This window comes from Triticum dicoccoides, chromosome 7A (assembly GCF_002162155.2).
Source record: "Triticum dicoccoides isolate Atlit2015 ecotype Zavitan chromosome 7A, WEW_v2.0, whole genome shotgun sequence".
Taxonomy (NCBI): Eukaryota; Viridiplantae; Streptophyta; class Magnoliopsida; order Poales; family Poaceae; genus Triticum; species Triticum dicoccoides.
The window spans coordinates 251422811-251444951 of NC_041392.1; positions in this window are offsets into that span (position 1 = coordinate 251422811).

Genomic DNA, 22141 nt, shown 5'->3' on the forward strand with positions numbered 1-22141 from the left:
GTAAAACAAGTTGGCATGAGCGTCGGCGACCGAGAGCCGGGAGGAGCGCCTGCGGACAAAGATGTGTCAATAGATGCGCCGGCGGCTGAGCGATGAGAGCCGGGAGGTCAAATGCGGCCATGGGAGCTCGAATGGCCGATGGCGCAGTTGTGAATCAAGCGGCAGATTGGTCACGGCGGGGCGAGGGTCATGCGGCGCGAGAAGGTCGACTTTAGCAGTGAAAAAGCGGCGTGGCTGGGGAGCGACGGCGGTGGGAAGAAGCGGTCAATTCAACCGATTTGGAGGCGGACAACGATGAAACTGACAGCGGAGGCGGTGGAGCGACCGGATCAGGCAGCGGGGCGGCAGCAGCAGGGTGCAGTGGGCGAGCGGGGACCGGCGGAAGTGCGGCGGGACGGACTCAAATTGGCGGCTACAGTGGCGCGTTGGGTGGTGGGAATAGCCGACGGAGTCGGGGAAGGATGGACAGGGGAATTGAAATGAAGCGGTGGTGGTTGGCATGCGACTGGAGTTTTATATCACGTGGGAGGTGGAGATGCAAATTTGCATCTCCAAGTGTTGTATTTTACATCACTTGGAGGAGGTGACTTATTTTTTTTGCATCTACATCATCTGGTGGAGCAGTGTTTTTAGGCCTTGATGATGTAAAAGTTATTTATTTTTGCATTTACATCTTCTATTGGAGATGCTGTTAGGCTTTCTTTGATTTAAAGGATTTTCACAATCCTAGGATTTTTTTATATATTGGCCATTTGATTTGTACATCTACAAGCATTTTAGCATCCATTCAAACCTCTTGGAAAGAACCCTATGTTTATCCTGTGATGCAATCAAACCAACCAAATTTCTGTAGGATTCAAATGGACATGGAATTGTAATCCTACATTTTTTCTTATTCTTATGTCTTTTAAATCATGCGAATCAAAGGGGCTCTTAAATGTAATTTGGAAAACTGTCATTCACTAGAATGTTTTTATATAGATATAACATTCTTTTAGTAAATTATGTAGATGGTACTCTCGATTTTTGTGGTTGTTTAGCGCGAGCGAGCTGAGGATATTAGGGAATCTGCGAGGGGTGGAACCGGAAGGGCATGGGGCTGGTCTGAAGGAAATATGCCCTAGAGGCAATAATAAAGTTGTTACTTTATATTTCCTTATTCATGATAAATGTTTATTATTTATGCTAGAATTGTATTGATTGAAAACTTGAATACATGTGTGAATACATAAACAAATACCGTGTCCCTAGTAAGCCTCTACTAGACTAGCTCGTTGATCAAAGATGGTTAAGGTTTCCTAACCATGGACATGAGTTACCATTTGATAATGGGATCACATCATTAGGAGAATGATGTGATGGACAAGACACATCCGTTAGCTTAGCATAATGATCGTTCAGTTTTATTGCTATTGCTTTCTTCATGTCAAATACATATTCCTTCGACTATGAGATTATGCAACTACCGGATACCGGAGGAATACATTGTGTGCTATCAAACGTCACAATGTATGTGGGTGATCATAAAGATGCTCTACAGGTATCTCAAAAGGTGTTTGTTGAGTTGGCATAGATCGAGATTAGGATTTGTCACTCCGAGTATCGGATAGGTATCTCTGGGCCCTCTTGGTAATACACACATCATAACCTTGCAAGAAAATGACTAAGGAGTTAGTCACGAGGTGATGTATTATTAAACGAGTAAAGAGACTTGACGGTAATGAGATTGAACTAGGTATGAAGATACCAATGATCGAATCTCGGGCAAGTAACATACCGATGGACAATGGAATTACGTATGTTGTCATAATGGTTCGACCGATAAAGATCTTTGCAGAATATGTAGGAGCCAATACGGGCATCCAGGTTCCTCTATTGGTTACTGACCGGAGAGGTGTCTTAGTCATGTCTACATAGTTCTTGAACCCATAGGGTCCGCACGCTTAACGTTCAATGACGATATAATATTATATGAGTTATGTGATTTGGTGAGTGAATGTTGTTCGGGGTCCCAGATGAGATCACGGACATGAAAAGGAGTCTTGAAATGGTCAAGAGGTAAAGATTGATATATAGGACGATGGTATTCGGACACCGGAAGTGTTTCGGGGGGTACATGTACTTATCGGCTCACCGGAAGGTGTTCCGGGCACCCCCGGCAAAAGATATGGGCCTTATGGGCCAAGAGGGGAAACACACCAGCCACAAGGTGTTGGTGCGCCCCCCACATGGGCCGGCCTAGGAGGAGAAGGAGAGAGGGAAGGGAAAGGAAAGTATGGATTAGGATTCCCACTTCCCTCCCTCTCCCCCCTCTTTCCTCCCCCCTCGGTTATATATGGCAGGCGGGCGCGCCTTGGTAGGGACTCCAAGTAGGATTCCTCCTTACTTGAGCACCTCCTATGGCTGCTCCTCCCTCCCTCCCACCTATATATATGTCGGAGGGGGGCGCCTAGCACACACCAGATCAATTGTTAGCCGTGTGCGGCGCCCCCTCCACCGTTTACAACCTCGGTCATATTTTCATAGTGCTTAGGCGAAGCCCTTCGAGATCACTTCACCAACGCCGTCACCACGCCGTTGTGCTGACAGAACCCATCTACTACCTCGACGTCTTGCTGGATCAAGAAGGCGAGGGACGTCACCAAGCTGAACGTGTGCAGAAAATCGAGGTGCCGTGCATTCGGTACTTGATCGGTTGAAGCACGAAGAAGTTCGACTACATCAACCGCATTGTGAAATGCTTTCGCTTACGGTCTACGAGGGTACATAGACATACTCTCCCCCTCGTTGCTATGCATCTCCATGGATAGATCATTGCGTGTGCATATAATTTTTTTGTTTTACATGCAACGATTCCAAACATGGTCATGGTACCTCCATCCATGGAGGTGATGGGTAGACGATGGACAATACTTAGTGGTAGTTGCTCGCTCACTCATGGGGTTGTAAATGCGGATGAGGGCATCACGGGGAGAGAAACTTGTAGGGGTGTGTTGGTGGTAGACATACCAAGTGATACGTCCATTTTGCATCATGCTTTTATATCAATATTTATTGCATTATGAGCTGTTATTACAAATTATATCACAATCATTATGCCTTTTCTCTCTTATTTTATAAGGTTTACATGAAGAGGGAGAATGCCGACAGCTGGAATTCTGGACTGGAAAAGGAGCAAATATTAGAGACCTATTCTGCACAACTCCAAAAGTCCTGAAACTTCACAAAGCATGTTTTTGGAATATATAAAAAATATTGGGCGAAGAAAATACCAGAGGGGGCCACCAGCCAGCCACAAGGGTGGAGGGCGCGCCCCCCGTCCTTATGGGGGCCCCTGGCAGGCCTCTGACGCCCATCTTCTGCTACATGGTGTGTTTTGACCTGAAAAAAAATCATAAGGAAGCTTTCGGGACGAAGCGCCGCCGTCTCGAGGCGGAACCTGAGCAGAACCAATCTAGGGCTCCGGCGGAAATGTTCTATGAGGGGGAAATCGAAGCCATCGTCATCACCAACGATCCCCTCATCGCGATGGGGTCAATCTCCATCAACATCTTCATCAGCACCATCTCCTCTCAAACTCTAGTTCATCTCTTGTATTCGATCTTGATCCCAAAACCTCAGATTGGTACCTGTGGGTTGCTAGTAGTGTTGATTACTCCTTGTAGTTGATGCTAGTTGGTTTATCAGGTGGAAGATTATATTTTCAGATCCTTAATGATAATTAATACTCCTCTGGTCTTGATCATGAATATGTTTTATGAGTAGTTACGTTTGTTCCTGAGGACATGGGAGAAGTCTTGTTATAAGTAATCATGTGAATTTGGTATTCGTTCGATATTTTGATGAGATGTATGGTGTCTCTCCTCTAGTGGTGTTATGTGAACGTCGACTACATGACACTTCACCATTATTTGGGCTTAGGGGAAGGCATTGGGAAGTAATAAGTAGATGATGGGTTGCTAGAGTGACAGAAGCTTAAACCTAGTTTATGCATTGCTTCGTAAGGGGCTGATTTGGATCCATATGTTTCATGCTATGGTTAGGTTTACCTTAATTCTTCTTTCATAGTTGCGGATGCTTGCAAGAGGGGTTAATCATAAGTGGGAGGCTTGTCCAAGGAAGGGCAGCACCCAAGCACCGGTCCACCCACATATCAACTTATCAAAGTAACGAACGCGAATCATATGAGCATGATGAAAACTAACTTGACAACAATTCCCATGTGTCCTCGGAAGCGCTTTGATTTATATAAGAGTTCGTTCAGGATTGTCCTTTGCTACAAAAAGGATTGGTCCACCTTGCTGCACCATGTTTACTTTTGTTACTTGTTACCCGTTACGATTTATCTTATCACAAAACTATCTGTTACCGATAATTTCAGTGCTTGCAGAAAATACCTTGGTGAAAACTGAGGGAGTCCTAGACTAAGGGGTCCTCGGGCGTCCGACCTATTATCTATGGGCCAGACTGATGGGCTGTGAAGATATGAAAACCGAAGACTGTACCCGTGTCCGGATGGGACTCTCCTTGGCGTGGAAGGCAATCTTGGAGAAAAACTATGAAGATTCCGTCTTATGTAACCGACTTTGTGTAACCCTAGACCCCCCCGGTGTCTATGTAAACCAGAGGGTGTAGTCCAGAAAGGATATACTCAATACTGTAGTCATACAGGCTAGACTTCTAGGGTTTAGCCATTGCGATCTCGTGGTAGATCAACTCTTGTAATACTCATATTCATCAAGATCAATCAAGCAGGAAGTAGGGTATTACCTCCATAGAGAGGGCCCGAACCTGGGTAAACATCATGTCCCATGTCTCCTGTTACCATCAACCTTAGACGCACAGTTCAGGACCCCTACCCGAGATCCGCCGGTTTTGACACCGACATTGGTGCTTTCATCGAGAGTTCCTCTGTGCTGTCGCTGAAAGGTTCGATGGCCTCTTCAATGGTCAATAATAACACTGTCTGTGGAGAAACTTTCCTCCCCGGACAGATCTTCGTGTTCGGCGGCTCCGCACTGCGGGACAACTCGTTTGGCCATCTGGAGCAGATCGAAGCTACGCCCCTGACCATCAGGTCAGATTTGGGAGCTTGAACTACGCCATGGACATCCGTGGAGACTTGATCTTCATCGGATTCGAGGCCGCGGTAGCCGCTCCCGGTCACCCCGATGATTAAGACCTAAATCTGTCATCAGGCCGCATCCAGGAGATCGCTCCTGTAAACGCTCCGGCCCTAGATCTGGAGCAAGCGACGCCATCCAAGGACGGGAGAATCAACCCCATCACGGAGGCCGCAGATTCCTCAGTGTCGGAGCCGCACATAGACTTAACCTCTCACGACGTCTTTGTCATCAGAACTCCGGACTCGTCTCCGGTCGTAAGTTCCAAACCATGTGAGCCAGCGGACGCCGAGCTTGATCATTTATTGATCTTTGAATTCAGCGCCGCAGACATCTTCCAGCACTTGCTTTTGGGCGATGTGTTAAATACCTTAAAAAATCTGTCCTCGGCGGAGGACTCACAACCGAACTATATCCGGCTCGAACCAGGGGTTGACGGTGGAGAATTGTGCTCCCCACCCACCACCCGATTCATAGCCACAGTCGAGGATTCGACCGATACACTTTATTACGACTCCGAGAATATCGACGGCATGGACAATGATGCCAATGACAATGAAGACCCCGTTGATACAACTAATGAACAAGATGAACGGGAAGATGGGCAGGTTAGCCCTGCTAAACAGGCCACACACACGAAGATTCGGAGGACGACAATTACCTTCCGCTCTCTGAGGATGAGGTGGGCCTCGGCACTGAGGATTTCATCATGCCTGAGGAACCTCGTGAGCAGGAGCGCTTTAAGCACCAACTAATAGCCACTGCAAGGAGCCTAAAAAAGAAGCAGCAACAGCTTCAAGCTGACCAAGATCTGCTCAATGATAGATGGACCGAAGTCCTAGCCACCGAAGAATACGGCCTTAGTGGACCAGCCAAAAGCTACCGGAAGCATAGGGCGACGATAAGGCGTTGTACCATCATCGCACAATGCGGCAGGTCGACCACAACTGGGCCCAGGTAAAGTGGCAACTCAAGCCGAACACCAGACCGCCCCACCTTGCAGTAAAAGCAAGAACAAAACATCTCGGGGTTATACATACGACCGTCAACAAGACTTGGGTAGAAAAGCAGGACACTCAAGAGCGATCTACAGATTGCAAGGAAATACCTCGACACATGACGACGACCACCTATTCGGACGTGACAAACCTAGCCACACCCGGACTAAAAACCGCAAAGGGACTCTGTCGGAGATATGCCGCAGCGTGGCCCAACATAGAGGCACCGCACACCCTCTTTGCTTCACAAATGAAGTAATGGAGCATGAATTCCCAGACGGGTTCAAACCCATGAATATCGAATCATACGATGGAACAACAGATCCCACTGTATGGATCCAGGACTTCCTCCTCCATATCCACATGGCCCGCGGAGACGACCTTCATGCCATCAAATACCTACCACTAAAACTCAAAGGACCAGGTCGGTACTAGTTAAACAGTCTGCCAGAAAATTCTATCGGCAGCTGGGAGGATTTGGAGGATGCCTTTCGCAACAACTTCCAAGGAACATATGTCCGGCCACTGGACGCCAATGACTTAAGTAACATTGTCCAGCAGCCCGGAGAGTCATCCAAGAAGCTCTGGACCAGGTTCCTAGTTAAAAAGAACCAAATCATTGACTGTCCAGACGCGGAGGCCCTTGCGGCCTTTAAACATAGCGTCCGAGATGAATGGCTTGCACGCCACCTCGGTCAAGAAGGACCTAGATCCATGACAGCCCTTACCGCTCTAATGAGCCGCTTTTGTGTGGGAGAAGACAGTTGGCTCACTCATAGAAGCAACAACGCCAGAGACTCGAGCACTTCCGAAATCCGAGACGGCAATGGCAAGCCACGACGAAGCATACACAACAGTCGCAATGATAATAAAAGATCACGCGACACAACAGTCAATGCCGGATTTAGCAATCCCAAGCCCGGTCAATGGCAAAAGCCATTCAAGGCAAACAGAGACGGACCATCCAAACTAGACATGATATTGGACCGCCCCTGCCAGATTCATGGCCACCCCAATAAACCAGCTAATCACACCAACAGAAGCTGTTGGGTCCTCAAGCAGGCCGGCAGGCTCAACGCCGGACACAATGGAAATGGGCTACCAGGCAATAGGGACAAGAGAGCGGCTCACTAGCTAAATGCCGGAGGGCGGAAGCAATTTCCCCCTGAAGATCGATCAAATCCGGAACAGAAGTAGCAGTTCGGCTTCCGCTGCCCATCTCGTATACCCGTTAAAACTATATCGTGCATACATAATTACGCACTCAAGATACCATGGGCATTGACGGAATCACAATACAGACAAGCCAGCAGGCACTCCGATAACATTCTTTAACCGCTTTCCTATTTTCTTTTGTTTCATTATCTCTTAAAAGCAGGTGGCGCAAAGGGGAAACACCTACGACCGACCCGATAGGAGTTCGGACCCGTACACTCACCTACGGGGCTACTCCCTTCAAGGATTCCCCTCGCTGAGGACAGGCGGCGCAGACGTGCGGCAGGAGGTCCAAAATAACTTTTTGTAGACCGCACTCTCTTTTCGAGCCTGTAACATGCCTTTTTCCTCTGCCTTCGACCCAGGGCATATCAAATTGCCGGGGTCGTGGCCTTTATGTATATCAAGTAACCATTGGCATATCACTCAGGTCCCAGTTCAAATATCCGAATTAATCACTCGCGTCTTTTCGCAAAATGAATACGCCTCCTATGGTTGTTTCATAGATATACCCCGGCTTAACTGGCCAGGGGCTCGATACGAGAACAAATGAGTTGCCAACAAAGTCCGAACAACTTTTACATCGTACTTCGGCGTCGCGAGTTTGGCCTTATATGCATCAGCTCCGAATCATGTCTTTGGTCAATAGTTGGGTTGCCCGGCTCCTGTGCTTGCTATCCTACGTTCCGCTCTGTCGGCTAGGGTAGTAAAGGGAGAACTACTGCGATTGTGCTACCAGTTCACCCGGTGACGCACCTTAGTAGAGAAAGCCAAAAACTAACTGTCATGATGCGGAGAGAGCTGGTCAACCACTCGATGACTTATCGGAATCTCTAGCGATTCCTTCGTGTCACACGAAGGACCTCTTTTCCGGTCAATTATGTAAACGCATCGTATGAGTAAGCCGCATACATACTAGGGGTATGTCGTAGACCCACCGTAAAACTCCTATGGCTAAGTGAAAGTGTTAACGCCCTATAGTCTGGTTGCCTGGTTCGCCGCATTGACACCTCCTTTATGGACCAAGACGTTGGGGTCAAGAGTGATCAGATGCTTTTTTGAACACCCCTGTACTTCCTACAAGGGGGCTGAAGCCGACGACTGGAAAACTTTCATATTATATTAAAATGGCCGCACAGGAGGAACACAAGCTTTCGAGCAAAATATACAAATAGATTTACTATAAAATTATCTCGTACAATTCTCATACACTTCACTCGAACATTATGTATTTCGAGCATTGACCCTCTATCAAGCGGGCGGCTACAAGGACATCTTCAAAATAATGCTCCGGTTTGTGGCGGTCCTTGCCCTTGGGTGGACTCTTCACCGCAACATCGATGGACTTCATATTCCCCAGAACGTCTTGACTCGGGCAAAAGCCATCCGTGCACCCTCGATGCACACCGATTGCTTCACAGCGTTGATACGCGGCACTGCTTCAACAAGCCGCTGCACCAAGCCAAAGTAACTGTTCGTAACAGGCTCAGTTGGCCAAAACTGGATTATGACATTCTTCATGGCAGCACCGGATATCCTATGAAGCTCGACCCACTAGGACATCTGCTCATTCAGCAACAGGGGGCGCTTCGAGGCGCCGAATTGTGACCAGAAAAGCTTCTCCATTGTGTACCCGTCTCGCGCCTGATAATACTGCGCCGCATCGGAAGAACTCTTTGTCAAGTCTAAAAACTCATCCGGAGAACTCCACAATTGGTTAAGCTAAGCACAGTTCGAATCGCCGAACTTAGCCTGTAGCAAAAATGGCTTACTAGTCGCAATCTCCCCAGCTTGCCGGATCTCCTCACGGGCTGCTCTAGATTCAGACCGCGCTTCTCTCGCCTCTCGTAGGGCCTTGTCAATTTTAGCCGTTTTTGCTTCATTCTCCTTCTCAAGGAGTTCACACCGGCTAGCAGCACTTTTTACCTCGAGCGCCATCGTGGATATCTTCTCCTCGTCTTGACGCCGAGCAGCTTGTTCGGCTTTTAACTCAGCAGATGCCTTCTCGGCAGTCGCATTACTACACCGGGCCTGCTCCTTGGCCCGGGCTAGCTCCGCCCGAAGAATTTCAACGGTGGCAGCACCATCTGCAGCCAGGCACAACTTTTAGCGTCATGCTTATATTACAAAAATGTATGTGCATGGACTGCTCCGAATACATACCTTGCGACTCGTCAAGACGCATATTGATCAACATAATGTCATCCCCGGCTACATCAAGCTTCCGTTGCAGCTCGGCAATATCCGCAGTCTGGGAAGTAGCCAGGGGGGAAGCATCCTGTGTTCAAAGTTAATCAAATTAGTCCTCGGATATTTCTTTTGATCCTCCATTCGCTCCCTATGGGAAGCCAACCTGAGTCTCAAGGGCTACTATCTACACACAGGTGTATTTTGTGAATAAAACATAATTGCACATATTACAGTACAAACCCCGAAGCCTCTCAGTAGACTCGCAAAGGCCTCATTCAATCCGCTCTTTGCGGATAGGACCTTTTTAACCACGGTACCCATCAAGGTACGATGTTCCTCTGAAAAGGACGCCTGCTGCAGCATGTTCGTCAAGATATCCGACGCCTCTGGGTCTCCGGAGGCAGCCGCGGGAGTACTGTCACCCTTTGAAGGGATCCGTTTATTTGTATCCGGCCGCATTCCGGATTGTTCGGGGTCTTCATTGTTGTTCCTTGGACCCTGGGCCGCCGAAGTATCACCTTCGTGTAGCCTCTTCGCCATCCCTTGTGCCACTTGTTGGTCGAGGGAGACCCTCCGCGACGACACCTCGATGTCGTCTGCCCTATTGGACGGAGAAGCCAGTGGGGGAGTCTCGCTTTCCATCATCTCCGGGAAAAGGTCTCTCGAGGAAGAGGAGTGTTGAAGGGGACTGCGCGCTGAGCTGCAAAAAAATATATATTCCAGGCATCATAAGAAAAGAACGAGATAGGTTTAAAATAGCCTTGTTCACTTACGATTTGGCTGGAGGCTTGTCCTCGTCATGAGACTGCGCTTCGACGTCCTCCAGGCTCGGGCCGCCCCCCAGAGGCATCTTGCCTCGCTTAGGAGCCTGCTTCTCCCAATCTTCGCAGGCGGCCCTCTTCTTCCTGGGAGGGAAGGAGATAGTGGCCCCACCTTCACTTTTGTCTTCGGATGAGGGGATTTTTATTCCTCTGGACACAAAGTTCGAGGTTCCCTGGGAATAGAGGCCATCCTTGGTCCTCTTGCCCTCCGACTCGTCCTCCTTCTCCAGCATCTGGTATGGTGCTGGTGCCAGCATCCTTGTTAGGACAGGATTCGCTGGACCCTCGGGCAGAGGGGCTGAACACACAATCAGTTCCGCCTTCTTTATCCAGCCCTGGAAAAGATAGCTTGCTCGGTACCATATTACTGTATGCATGACCACAAAGTATTCGAAAGCCAAGTGCTTACCGGGGTATCCAGACGATTAAAGTTAAGGCCAGCGTCCTCAGCAGTATTCGGCGAATGTTTCCGCTTCCCGAAAAATAACTTCCACATCCCTTCATGTGTGGCGCTGAAGAAGTGTTGGAGGGTTTGTGGTCCTTCTGGATTAAACTCCCACATGCGGCGAGGCCTGCGCTGGCAGGGCAGGATTCGGCGAACTAACATCACTTGGATCACACTGACGAGATCGATATCTCTCTCGAGGAGGGTTCAGATGCAGCTTTTTAAGGTCCACACTTCATCCACTAATCCCTAGTCTAGCCCCTTGTTGACCCATGACGCGAGTTGTAACGGTGGGCCGGGACGGAAGGTGGAGGCAGCTACCCATTTAGCACTGCGGGGCTCTGTAATATAAAGCCACTCCCGCTGCCAGTAATTGGAAGCCTCGGTAAAAGAACCTTTTGGCCACGAAGTGTTGGCGAGTTGGCTGATTGTAGCACTGCCGCACCCCGCCTGTTCCCCGTCGACTACCTTCGGCTTCGCACTAAAGGTCTTGAGCCATAAGTCGAAGTGTGGGGGGGGGGATTCGAAGGAAGGCCTCGCGTGTAATGATAAACGCCAAGACATGGAGGATAGAGTCCGGGGCAAGATCGTGAAAATCTAGTCCGTAATAAAACATTAGCCCTCGAACAAAGGGGTGAAGAGCAAACCCTAACCCCCGGAGGAAGTGGGAGATGAATACCACCCTCTCGCCGGATCTGGGGGTTGGAATAACTTTTCCTTGAGCAGGAAGCCGGTGGTGGATCTCCGCGGTCAGATATCTGGCCGCCCAAAGCTTTGTGATATCCTCCTTTGTAACGGAGGAAGCCACCCATCAGCCTTGGGAGCTGGATCCAGACATGATGGGAAGGCTGAAAGCAATGGAGTCGAACCTTGGGTGCTTGAACTCAGGGTTGGGGAGGCTTAGGAGAGGTTTGGCATAAAAAGACAGCCCTTGTTTCCTTTATAAACACCTCCAGCATTGAACGTCTCCTCCTAAGCCTAAGAACTTGCCTATTCCTAAGGAATCTTTCTCGCAGGACGGTTGGGTTACCCTCGCTCGTATTGATGAAAATCCCGTAATAAGGGGACACGATCTCTGCTTTGACAAGACGTGCCAATGAAAACCGCGTCTCGAAACGTGGGGGCGAAAAACGGTTCGAAATTATGACCGGACAGGCGTGACATCACATTACTAAAGTTGTCAGCAGATTGGACTCGTGTGTTATTATATTCTCTCTGCGGTTGTGTGCGGTGTGTGTTACAGGTCCGGACACGATTAATTCGTCTCGAGACTATTTGAGAGTTCGGAAGGAGGGACCCGCCTTGCAATGCCGAATACAGCACTACGCACCGGATACCTTGTCATTGAAGCTACGTTCAGGGGCTACTGAGGGAGTCCTGGACTAAGGGGTCCTCGGGCGTCCGGCCTGTTATCTATGGGTCGGACTGATGGGCTGTGAAGATATGAAAACCGAAGACTGTACACGTGTCCGGATGGGACTCTTCTTGGCGTGGAAGGCAAGCTTAGCGAACAACTATGAAGATTCTGTCTTATGTAACTGACTCTGTGTAACGCTAGATCCCCCAGTGTCTATATAAACCGAAGGGTGTAGTCCAGAAAGGATATACTCAGTACCGTAGTCATACAGGTTAGACTCCTAGGGTTTAGCCATTACGATCTCGTGGTAGATCAACTCTTGTAATACTCATATTCATCAAGATCATTCAAGCAGGAAGTAGGGTATTACCTCCAGAGAGAGGGCCTGAACCTGGGTAAACATCGTGTCCCCTGTCTCATGTTACCATCAAACTTATACACACAGTTCGGGACCCCCTACCCGAGATCCGCCGGTTTTGACACCGACAAAAACCACTTGTCATTTCCTTCCGCCCTCGTTGGGTTTGACACTCTTACTTATCTAAAGGACTACGATAGATCCCCTATACTTGTGGGTCCTCTTGACTCTTTTCTGGCGCTGTTGCTGGGGAGTGAAGAGCCTTTGGTAAGGAAACATTTATATAGTGTGCTGAAATTTACTGTCACTTGTTACTATGGAAAATAGTCCTTTGAGGGGCTTGTTCGGGGTATCTTCACCTCGACCGAAAGAGCAAAGAGTTTCTCCTCAACCTACTACACCTACTGAAAATATTTATTATGAAATTCCTTAGGGTATGATAGAGAAACTGCTAGCTAATCCTTATGCAGGAGATGGAACATTACATCCTGATATGCACCTAATCTATGTGGATGAAGTTTGTGGATTATTTAAGCTTGCAGGTATGCCCAAGGATGTTGTCAAGAAGAAGGTCTTCCATTTATCTTTGAAGGGAAAGGCATTGACATGGTATAGGCTATTGGATGATATTGGATCATGGAACTACAACCGATTGAAATTGGAATTTCAACAGAAGTTTTATCCTATGCATCTGGTTCATCGTGATCAGAATTATATAAATAATTTTTGGCCTCATGAAGGAGAAAGTATCGATCAAGCTTTGGGGAGGCTTAAGTCAATGTTATATTCATGCCCCAATCATGAGCTCTCAAGAGAAATTATTATTCAAAATTTTTATGCTCGGCTTTCTCATAATGATCGATCCATGCTCGATACTTCTTGTATTGGTTCCTATATGAAGAGGGACATTGAATTCAAATGGGATTTATTGGAAATAATTAAACACAACTCTAAAGATTGGGAACTCGACGAAGGTAAAGAGTCAGGTATAAACCTTAAGTTTGATTGTGTTAAATCTTTTATGGATACCAATGCTTTTCGTGATTTTAGCACTATATATGGACTTGACTATGAGATAGTAGCTTCTTTCTGTGAATCTTTTGCTACTCATGTTGATCTCCCTAAGGAGAAGTGGTTTAAATATCATCCTCCCATTTAGGTTAAAGTAGTAGAACCTATTAAAGTTGAAGAAGAAACTATTACTTACAATGTTGATCCTATTGTTCCTACTTCTTATATTGAGAAACCACCTTTTCATGTTAGAATAAAGGATCATGCTAAAGCTTCAACCGTGGTTTGTAAGAGTTATACTAGAACACCTACAGCCCCTGAGCAAATTAAAGCTGAACCTAGTATTGCTATGGTTAAAGATCCCTTGGTTGATAATATTGATGGGCATGCAATTTATTTCTATGATGAAGCTGCTAGAATTGCTAAACCCGATATGAAAGATAAACATAGACCTGTTGTTGGCATGCCTATTGTGTCTGTTAAAATTGGAGATCATTGTTATCATGGGATTCATGGCTTATGTGATGTGGGTGCTAGTGTGAGTGCAATTCCTTATACCTTATATAAAGAAATTATGAATGATATTGCACCTGCTGAGATAGAAATATTGATGTTACTATTAAGCTTGCTAATAGAGATACTATATCACCCATTGGGACTGTTAGAGATGTTGAAGTCTTGTGTGGGAAAATTAAATACCCTACTAATTTTCTTGTTCTTGCTTCCCCACAAGATAATTTTTGTCCCATTATATTTGGCAGACCTTTCTTGAATAATGTTAATGCTAAGATAGATTGCGAGAAAGACATTGTTACTGTTGGGTTAGGGGATATGTCTCATGATTCTAATTTCTCTAAATTTCGTAGACAACCCCATGATAAATAATTGCCTAGTAAGGATGTAATTATTGGTCTTGCTTCTGTTGCCGTGCCTCCTGCTGATCCTTTAGAACAATATTTGTTATAACATGAAAATGATATGTTTATGAATGAAAGAAGGGAAATAGATGAAGTATTCTTTAATCAAGGGCCTATTTTGAAACACAATTTGCCTGTTGAAATCCTCAGAGATCCTCCTCCACCAAAGGGTGATCCCGTGTGTGAGCTTAAACAATTACCCGATACTCTGAAATATGCCTATCTTGATGAAAAGAAGATATATCCTGTTATTATTAGTGCTAACCTTCCAGAGCATGAAGAAAAGAAATTGTTGAAAACTCCAAAGAAGCACCGTGCCACTATTGGATATACTCTTGATGATCTTAAGGGTATTAGTCCCACTCTATGTCAGCACAAAATTAAATTGGAGAAAGATGCTAAACCAGTTGTTGATCATCAACGATGGTTAAATCCTAAGATGAAAGAAGTGGTAAGAAATGAAATACTAAAGATTCTGGAGGCAGGTATAATTTATCCTATTGCTCATAGTCAATGGGTAAGTCTTGTTCATTGTGTCCCTAAGAAGGCAGGTATTCTGTTTTTCCTAATGATAAGAATGAATTTATTCCACAAAGAATTGTTATAGGTTATAGAATGGCAATTGATTTCCGCAAATTAAATAAAGCTACTAGAAAAGATCATTACCCTCTACCTTTTATTGATCAAATGCTAGAAAGATTATCCAAGCATACACATTTCTGCTTTCTAGATGGTTACTCTGGTTTCTCTCAAATACCTGTGCCAAAAGATGATCAAGAGAAAACCACTTTTACTTTCCCTTTCAGTACCTTTGCTTATAGACATATGCCTTTTGGTTTATACAATGTACCTGCTACCTTTCAAAGATGCATGACTGCTATATCCTCCGAATTTTGTGAAAATATTGTTGAGGTTTTCATGGATGATTTCTTCGTTTACATAACTTATTTTGATGATTGCCTAAGCAACCTTGATCGAGTTTTGGAGAGATGTGAAGAAACTAATCTTGTCTTGAATTGGGAAAAGTGTCACTTTATGGTTAATGAAGGTATTGTCATGGGGCATAAAATTTCTGAAAGAGGTATTGAAGTTGATAAAGCTAAAGTAGATGCAATTGCAAAGATACCGTGTCCTAAAGATATCAAAGGTATAAGAAGTTTCCTTGGCCATGCTGGTTTCTATAGGAGGTTTATTAAAGTCTGCTCTAAAATTTCTAGGCCTCTCACTAATCTCTTGCAAAAAGATGTTCCTTTTGTTTTTGATGATGATTGTGTAGAAGCATTTGAAATACTTAAGAAAGCCTTGATTTCTGCACCTACTGTTTAGCCACCTGATTGGAATTTAGCCTTTTAAATTATGTGTGATGCAAGTGATTATGCTGTTGGTGCTGTTCTAGGACAAAGAGCTGATAAGAAATTAAATGTTATTCTGTATGCTAGTAAAACTCTAGACAGTGCCTAGAGAAATTATGCTACCATTGAAAAAAGAATTTTTAGCTGTTGTATTTGCATATGATAAGTTCAGACCTTATATTGTTGATTCCAAAGTAATTGTTCACACTGATCATGCTGCTATTAAATATCTTATGGAAAAGAAAGATGCTAAACCTAGACTTATTGGATGGGTCCTGTTGGTGTCAAAACCGGCGGATCTCAGGTAGGGGGTCCCGAACTGTGCGTCTAAGGCGGATGGTAATAGGAGGCAGGGGACACAATGTTTTACCCAGGTCCGGGCGCTCTTGATGGAGGTAAAACCCTACGTCCTGCTTGATTTATTCTTGATAATATGAGTAGTACAAGAGTTGATCTACCACGAGATCGGAGAGGCTAAACCCTAGAAGCTAGCCTATGGTATGATTGTATGTTGTCCTACGGACTAAAACCCTCTGATTTATATAGACACCGGAGGGGGCTAGGGTTACACAGAGTCAGTTACAAGGAAGGTGATCTACATATCCGTATTGCCAAGCTTGCCCACACCAAGGAGAGTACCATCCGAACACGGGACAAAGTCTTCAATCTTGTATCTTCATAGTCCAACAGTCCAGCCAAAGGATATAGTCCGGCTGTCCGGATACCCCCTAATCCAGGACTCCCTCAGTAGCCCCTGAACCAGGCTTCAATGACGATGAGTCCGACATGCAGATTGTCTTCGGCATTGCAAGGCGGGTTCCTCCTCCGAATACTTCATAGAATATGTTGAACACGAGGATCATGTCCGGCTCTGCAAAACAAGTTCCACATACCACCATAGAGAGAATAATATTTCCACAAATCTGATCTGCTGATGTACCCTCTAGTGTGGCATCACACCACAGCCAGGTCTTTATCGAATCATTTTTCATAACCCATCTCGGTGTGTTTCACGAGGCGGTTTCCTTGGCACGTCTTGTCGAAGCAGAGATCGTGTCCCCTTATTACGGGATTCCCATAAATACGGACGTGGGTAACCCAACCGTGCCTGTTGGTATGACTCCTAGATCTTGGTAAGTCTCGAACGACCACGAGGAGGATGCCTGATATTCATCCCCTTTATAAAGGGACAAGGCCTTTACTTTTTTCCCTCCCGTGCTCAATTGAATCCTTCCCCCGCCTCGAGTTCTAACACCCAAAGCCCAGGTCAGGTGCTTCGGACCTTCAATCATGTCCGGATCCAGCCTTCAAGGCCGGTGGATGCCTTCCCCCGTCACGGAGGAGGACATCAGGAAGTTGAGGGAGGCCAGATATCTAACTACTGTAATTTCGCATAGGCTGCCGGCCCGAGGGCAGGTCGTCCCTACTCCCGAACCCAACGAGAGCATTGTGTTCGTCTCTCACTTCCTCCGAGGACTAGGCCTTGCTCTGGATCCCTTTGTTAGGGGTCTTATGTTCTATTACGGGCTGGATTTTCATGACCTGGACCCGGATTCCCTTCTTCACATCTCATCATTTATTGTCATTTGTGAGGCCTTCCTCCGCATTACCCCTCCCTTCGGCATGTGGCTCAAGACCTTCGATGTGAAGCCGAACATGGTCGAGGGGCAGTACACAGCATGCGGAGGTGCTCTAATAAGCAAAATTGCCGACACTCCATGGCCAAAGGGTTCCTTTCCAGAGGTGTCCGGATTGTGGCAACATGAGTGGTTTTACGTCACAGCTCCCAAAGTGCCAAGTGGGTAGCTGCCCCCACCTTTCGCTCGGGCCCTCCACCACAACTGATGTCATGGATTAGCAGGGGGCTGAGCTGGGGTCCAGCGAAGGACATGCCAATACTGCAGAGCCGTATCTGAGATCTCTTCGAGGGAGATTTCAGTCTGGTTATGGTAATGCAAGTTATGCTGGTTCGTCGAGTCCAACCTTGCAAACGCCGGCCCCTCCACATGTGGGAATTCAACCCGGAATGACCATGCACTATTCAGAATTTCCTCGGCATGACGCACAAGGAGATGTACAAATCGTTCTTCGGACCCCAAATAGAGTGTCCGGACACTACCGAGGACGTGGGCCTGAGCTGCAACCGCCCCGCTGCCCAAGTAAGTAATCCCATGGCCGAACACACTGTCCTTTTATTTATCATGACATCATTCTGAAGAATCGCTCTTTGACCAGGACTGGATAACAAAGGCGAAGATGATCCGGTGTTCGGCCCCCTTCCTGAAGGCTTGGACAATCCGGTGCTGGAAAAGATGCTCGAGCCAACACCTTGTCTGGTGCCCTCAAAGGAAGATGAAGCGGGGAATAAAGAGGGCGAAAGCGTGCCTCCATCGCTACCTATTCCAATCGAGGGAATGATCACCTCCGCGAGGGAGGATAACCAAGGGGAAGAATCTGACATTCTCTCTCCCCGGGGAAGGAAGAGGACTACCTCTGAAGATCCGGAAACCAAGGTTTCCAAACGGGAGAGGAAATCTCCGCCGGAGGGTCCTGCCTCGGAGGGTATTCTTGCCGCACAATGTCCGCGCGGTGATCAGCCCTCTACCGAGCTGTAAGTAATCAAAAAGTACTTAATAGTGAAGATATCCTACCTTACTTCTGAGGAGAATAACCGAAGCATTTATCTTGCAGTTCGGATCTTAGCCCTTCTCAGCAGAGCTCATCTTCAGGGGATCTTCTTCCAGAGATGATGGAGAGCGAAACGCCTCCCCCCTGCCGCCTCATGAGGCGGGCGACCCCGAGGTGTCCTCGCGGAGGGTTTCTCCTGATCCGGCAAGGCCAGAAGGTAATCCTATGGCCACCCGAAGTCCCCAATATCCGACTCTTGAAGAGAGCAACCAAAAGAGTCCGGCACCATCTGGTATGCGGTCAGACGTACTGAGGGATCCGCTAGAGTGAGCGACTATCTCAGAAGAGCACCGTACGTTGATGGGTACGGTGATTGAAAGGATTTCGTCCGCCGATAGCGGGTTGCATGAAGCCTTTATGAGTCTACTGACGGGTTTTGAGGTACGTGAAATGATGTACATTTTTGACAGTACCGCACATTTTTAGGTGTGCCTTGTGTAGATAGTAGCCCCTGAGACTCTGGTTGTCGTCGAAAACGGCGGCAAACAGGGGATCATAGTCCCAGGTAATAACCAGACCGCCTGTATGTGTAGGTGGTTGAAGCTCCGGTGGCTAGCCGGACTGATGGGTTTGCCGAACTAAAGCGGAAACTGGATGCGACAGATGCCGACATCGTGCTTGTTAACAAGCGGCTTGACGAGGCACAGGGTAGGTGATTTTTCTGGTGAATGTCACATAGTAAGAGCAGCATGATGCTAGTATCTTTAATATGTTGTGACTACAGATGGAGCTGCCACCGTGGAGACCCTTCGGGCGGAGCTTGCCCGAGCCAAGGAGCAAGCAAGGAGTAGTAATGTGGCCGCTTTAAAGGCGGCCGAAGAGTTATGGGCCGAACAGGCCGCACATTGCGGGAGCAAAGAAAAAATTGCCAAGATGGCCGTGGAGTTAAAAGATGCTGCTGACCGTTACCGGCTTCTTGAAGAAGAAAACCGGGTGAAGGCAACGGACCTGGATATGGCCCGGGTGGCTGCCAAGGAAGCCCGCTCCAAAATTAGAGCGACGAAGGAGGAGCTGAATCAAGCTGCGGATATCGTTTTTGGGAAGCCCTTCTTGTTGCGGACTAAGTTCGGAGATCCGAAATATGCTCCTCTGGACCGGCTATGGAGTTCTGCGGATGAGTACATGGATTTGGCTGCAAGTGTTGCGGATGCGACCGAGTACTTAAGGATCAGAAAGGTCCTGGAGTGGAGAAGTTGTTCTGGTCATAGTTTCACGCTCCAGTCCGTCCGCTGTTGCTGAATGAGCGATTGACCGGTTGGGCCGAGCTCCATAGATTATCCAGACTGGCCATGAGGTCCGTTGTGGATCATTTGTGGCCAGGAGGGCCAAGGCCGAATAGCTACTTTAGCTTAGTGCAACAGTTCCTTGGCGTTGTGCCACGCATCGATGCTGTAAAGAGGTCGACGTGCATAGAAGGCTCGCGGATGGCCCTTGCCCGTGTCAAAACATACTAGGCGGAGATGGATGCCACCACTGTTGCGGCACAGGGTTCGGCCATAGGCCGAGTGGCTGCCGAGCACTACTTTGAAGAAGTTCTTGAAGGCGCTCGTTCGATAGAGGCTCAGTGCTCGAAGAATATTATGTTTGAGTGACATGTATTCCCATTGTAAAAACAATGTTTTATTTATCAAGGCTGTATTTATACTTTTGCCCGAAAGTACTATGATGCCTCCTGTGCAGCCGTTTGTGTATATATGTATATAACCTGAAAGATGGCAGTCGTCGGCTTCAGCCCCCACGCATATAATGCGGGGGTGTTCGCAGAAGACGCATGTTCACACTTGATCCAACGTCTTGGTCCATTAAGGAGGTGATAGCGCAGCGAACTAGGCAATCGGACTATAATGCTTTAACACTTTCACTTAGCCAGAGGAGTTTGACAGTGGGGCTACTATATAGCCCCTGGTGGCTCCGCACTCATCCGAATTCGGGGTGCGTACATGCCTGGCCGGGAAACGGCTCTTCGTTAAGGCGGAGGAATACTGAAGATTCCGCTAGGTCATCGAGTGGTTGACCAGTCTCACGCTATATCATGACAGCCGGTTTTCGGCTTTCTCTACTGAGGTGCTCGTCCGGATGAACCAGGGCACAATCGCAGTAGTTCTCCTGGTGCCGCCTTAGCCAATAGAGTGGAATGTAAGGCAGCAAAACATAGGAGCCGGACAAACCCAACATTTGACCAAAGACATGATTCAGAGCTGATGCATATAAGTCCAAACTCGCGACGCCGAACACTCCCTAAGGTATTCGGTCTTTATAGTGGAAACCGGGCTTAAGCAGTGCCCTTTGTAATAAGCCCCTGGTGTCCAGGTACGTGCAACATTCTGACGTGGCCACATGCCAATACGTCATCATCCTTCTCAATTGTACTGAGAATCCGGGGGATGTGTATCAACAAGAGACAGTAAAAAAGGTTTACGCAGGGTCTTAATCTAAAAAGAATCCTTGGAACGGGTCCCTACTGCATGTCTGCGCCTGTGTCTCCGTTGTGCCGTATTCTAGACGGGTTTAGCACGATGGTCATCTGTAAAAGAGAGGAACTTAGTTGAAAAGTTGTCGTGCAAAAAGGTAGGTTATACTAAAGAAACCATGTACAGTTCAAGATGAGTAAAGTTGAGCCTAATTGCCACTTGTTTGCGCGGATTGAGCCCCTTGTATTGTAATAGGGGTATAGCCATCAAACCTGTATCAATTACATATAGTTGCGCCGGACTCGTCTAACCGCGTCCGTGGTCTTAACGACTTGTCAGATGCTTTAGTTGGTGAGGCCGTTTAGTGTGCGGCTGCCAAGGTAGCTGCACGGTCTTCCGCGCGCAAGGAGCGCATGCTTTAGTTGGTGAGGCCGTTTAGTGTGCGGCTGCCAAGGTAGCTGCACGGTCTTCCGCGCGCAAGGAGCGCTCAATATTTCCATTTACTGTAATGATGCCGCGTGGACCGGGCATCTTAAGCATGAGAGAAGCATAATGCGATATTGCATTAAAGCGAGCAAAAGCTTCGCGTCTGAGTAGTGCTTCATAGCCACTTTGGAACGGAGCGATGTGGAAGGTTAACTTTTCGCTGCCGAAGTTATCGGGAAAGCCGAATATAACCTCTAATAGCAGGGAGCCCGTGCAATGGGCTTCTGGGCCTGGTGTTACTCCTTTAAAGGTAGTATTGCTATGGCTAATTTTTGCTGGGTCTATCCTCATGTTGCGGACTGTGTCCTGATATATCAGGTTTAAACTGCTGCCCCCGTCCATCAGGACTCGTGTGAAGTGGTAGCCGTCAATTATTGGGTCTAATACCAAGGCAGCCCATCCTGCACGCCGGATACTTGCCGAGTAATCCCGATGGTCAAAGGTGATCGGTTGGAACGACCAGTGGCAGAACTCCATGGTGATAGGCCCTGGGGCATGTGTCTCTAGGAGTGCTGCTTTGTTTCTCCCCTTTATCACGTGTAACACGTTGACTGTTTTGACTTCAGGTGGGAATTTCTTCTGTTCCCCAGTGCTTTTCTTGCGAGGCTCGTCCTCGTCTTCGCTTGGTGTATCCTGCCCCTCGTGTTCGGCGTTATGTTTGCCGGACTGCTTGAAGACCCAACATTCTCTGTGGGTATGATTTGCAGGTTTATCGGGGGTGCTGTGGATCTGACATAGTTTGTCCAGAATCTTGTTCAGGCTAGAAAGT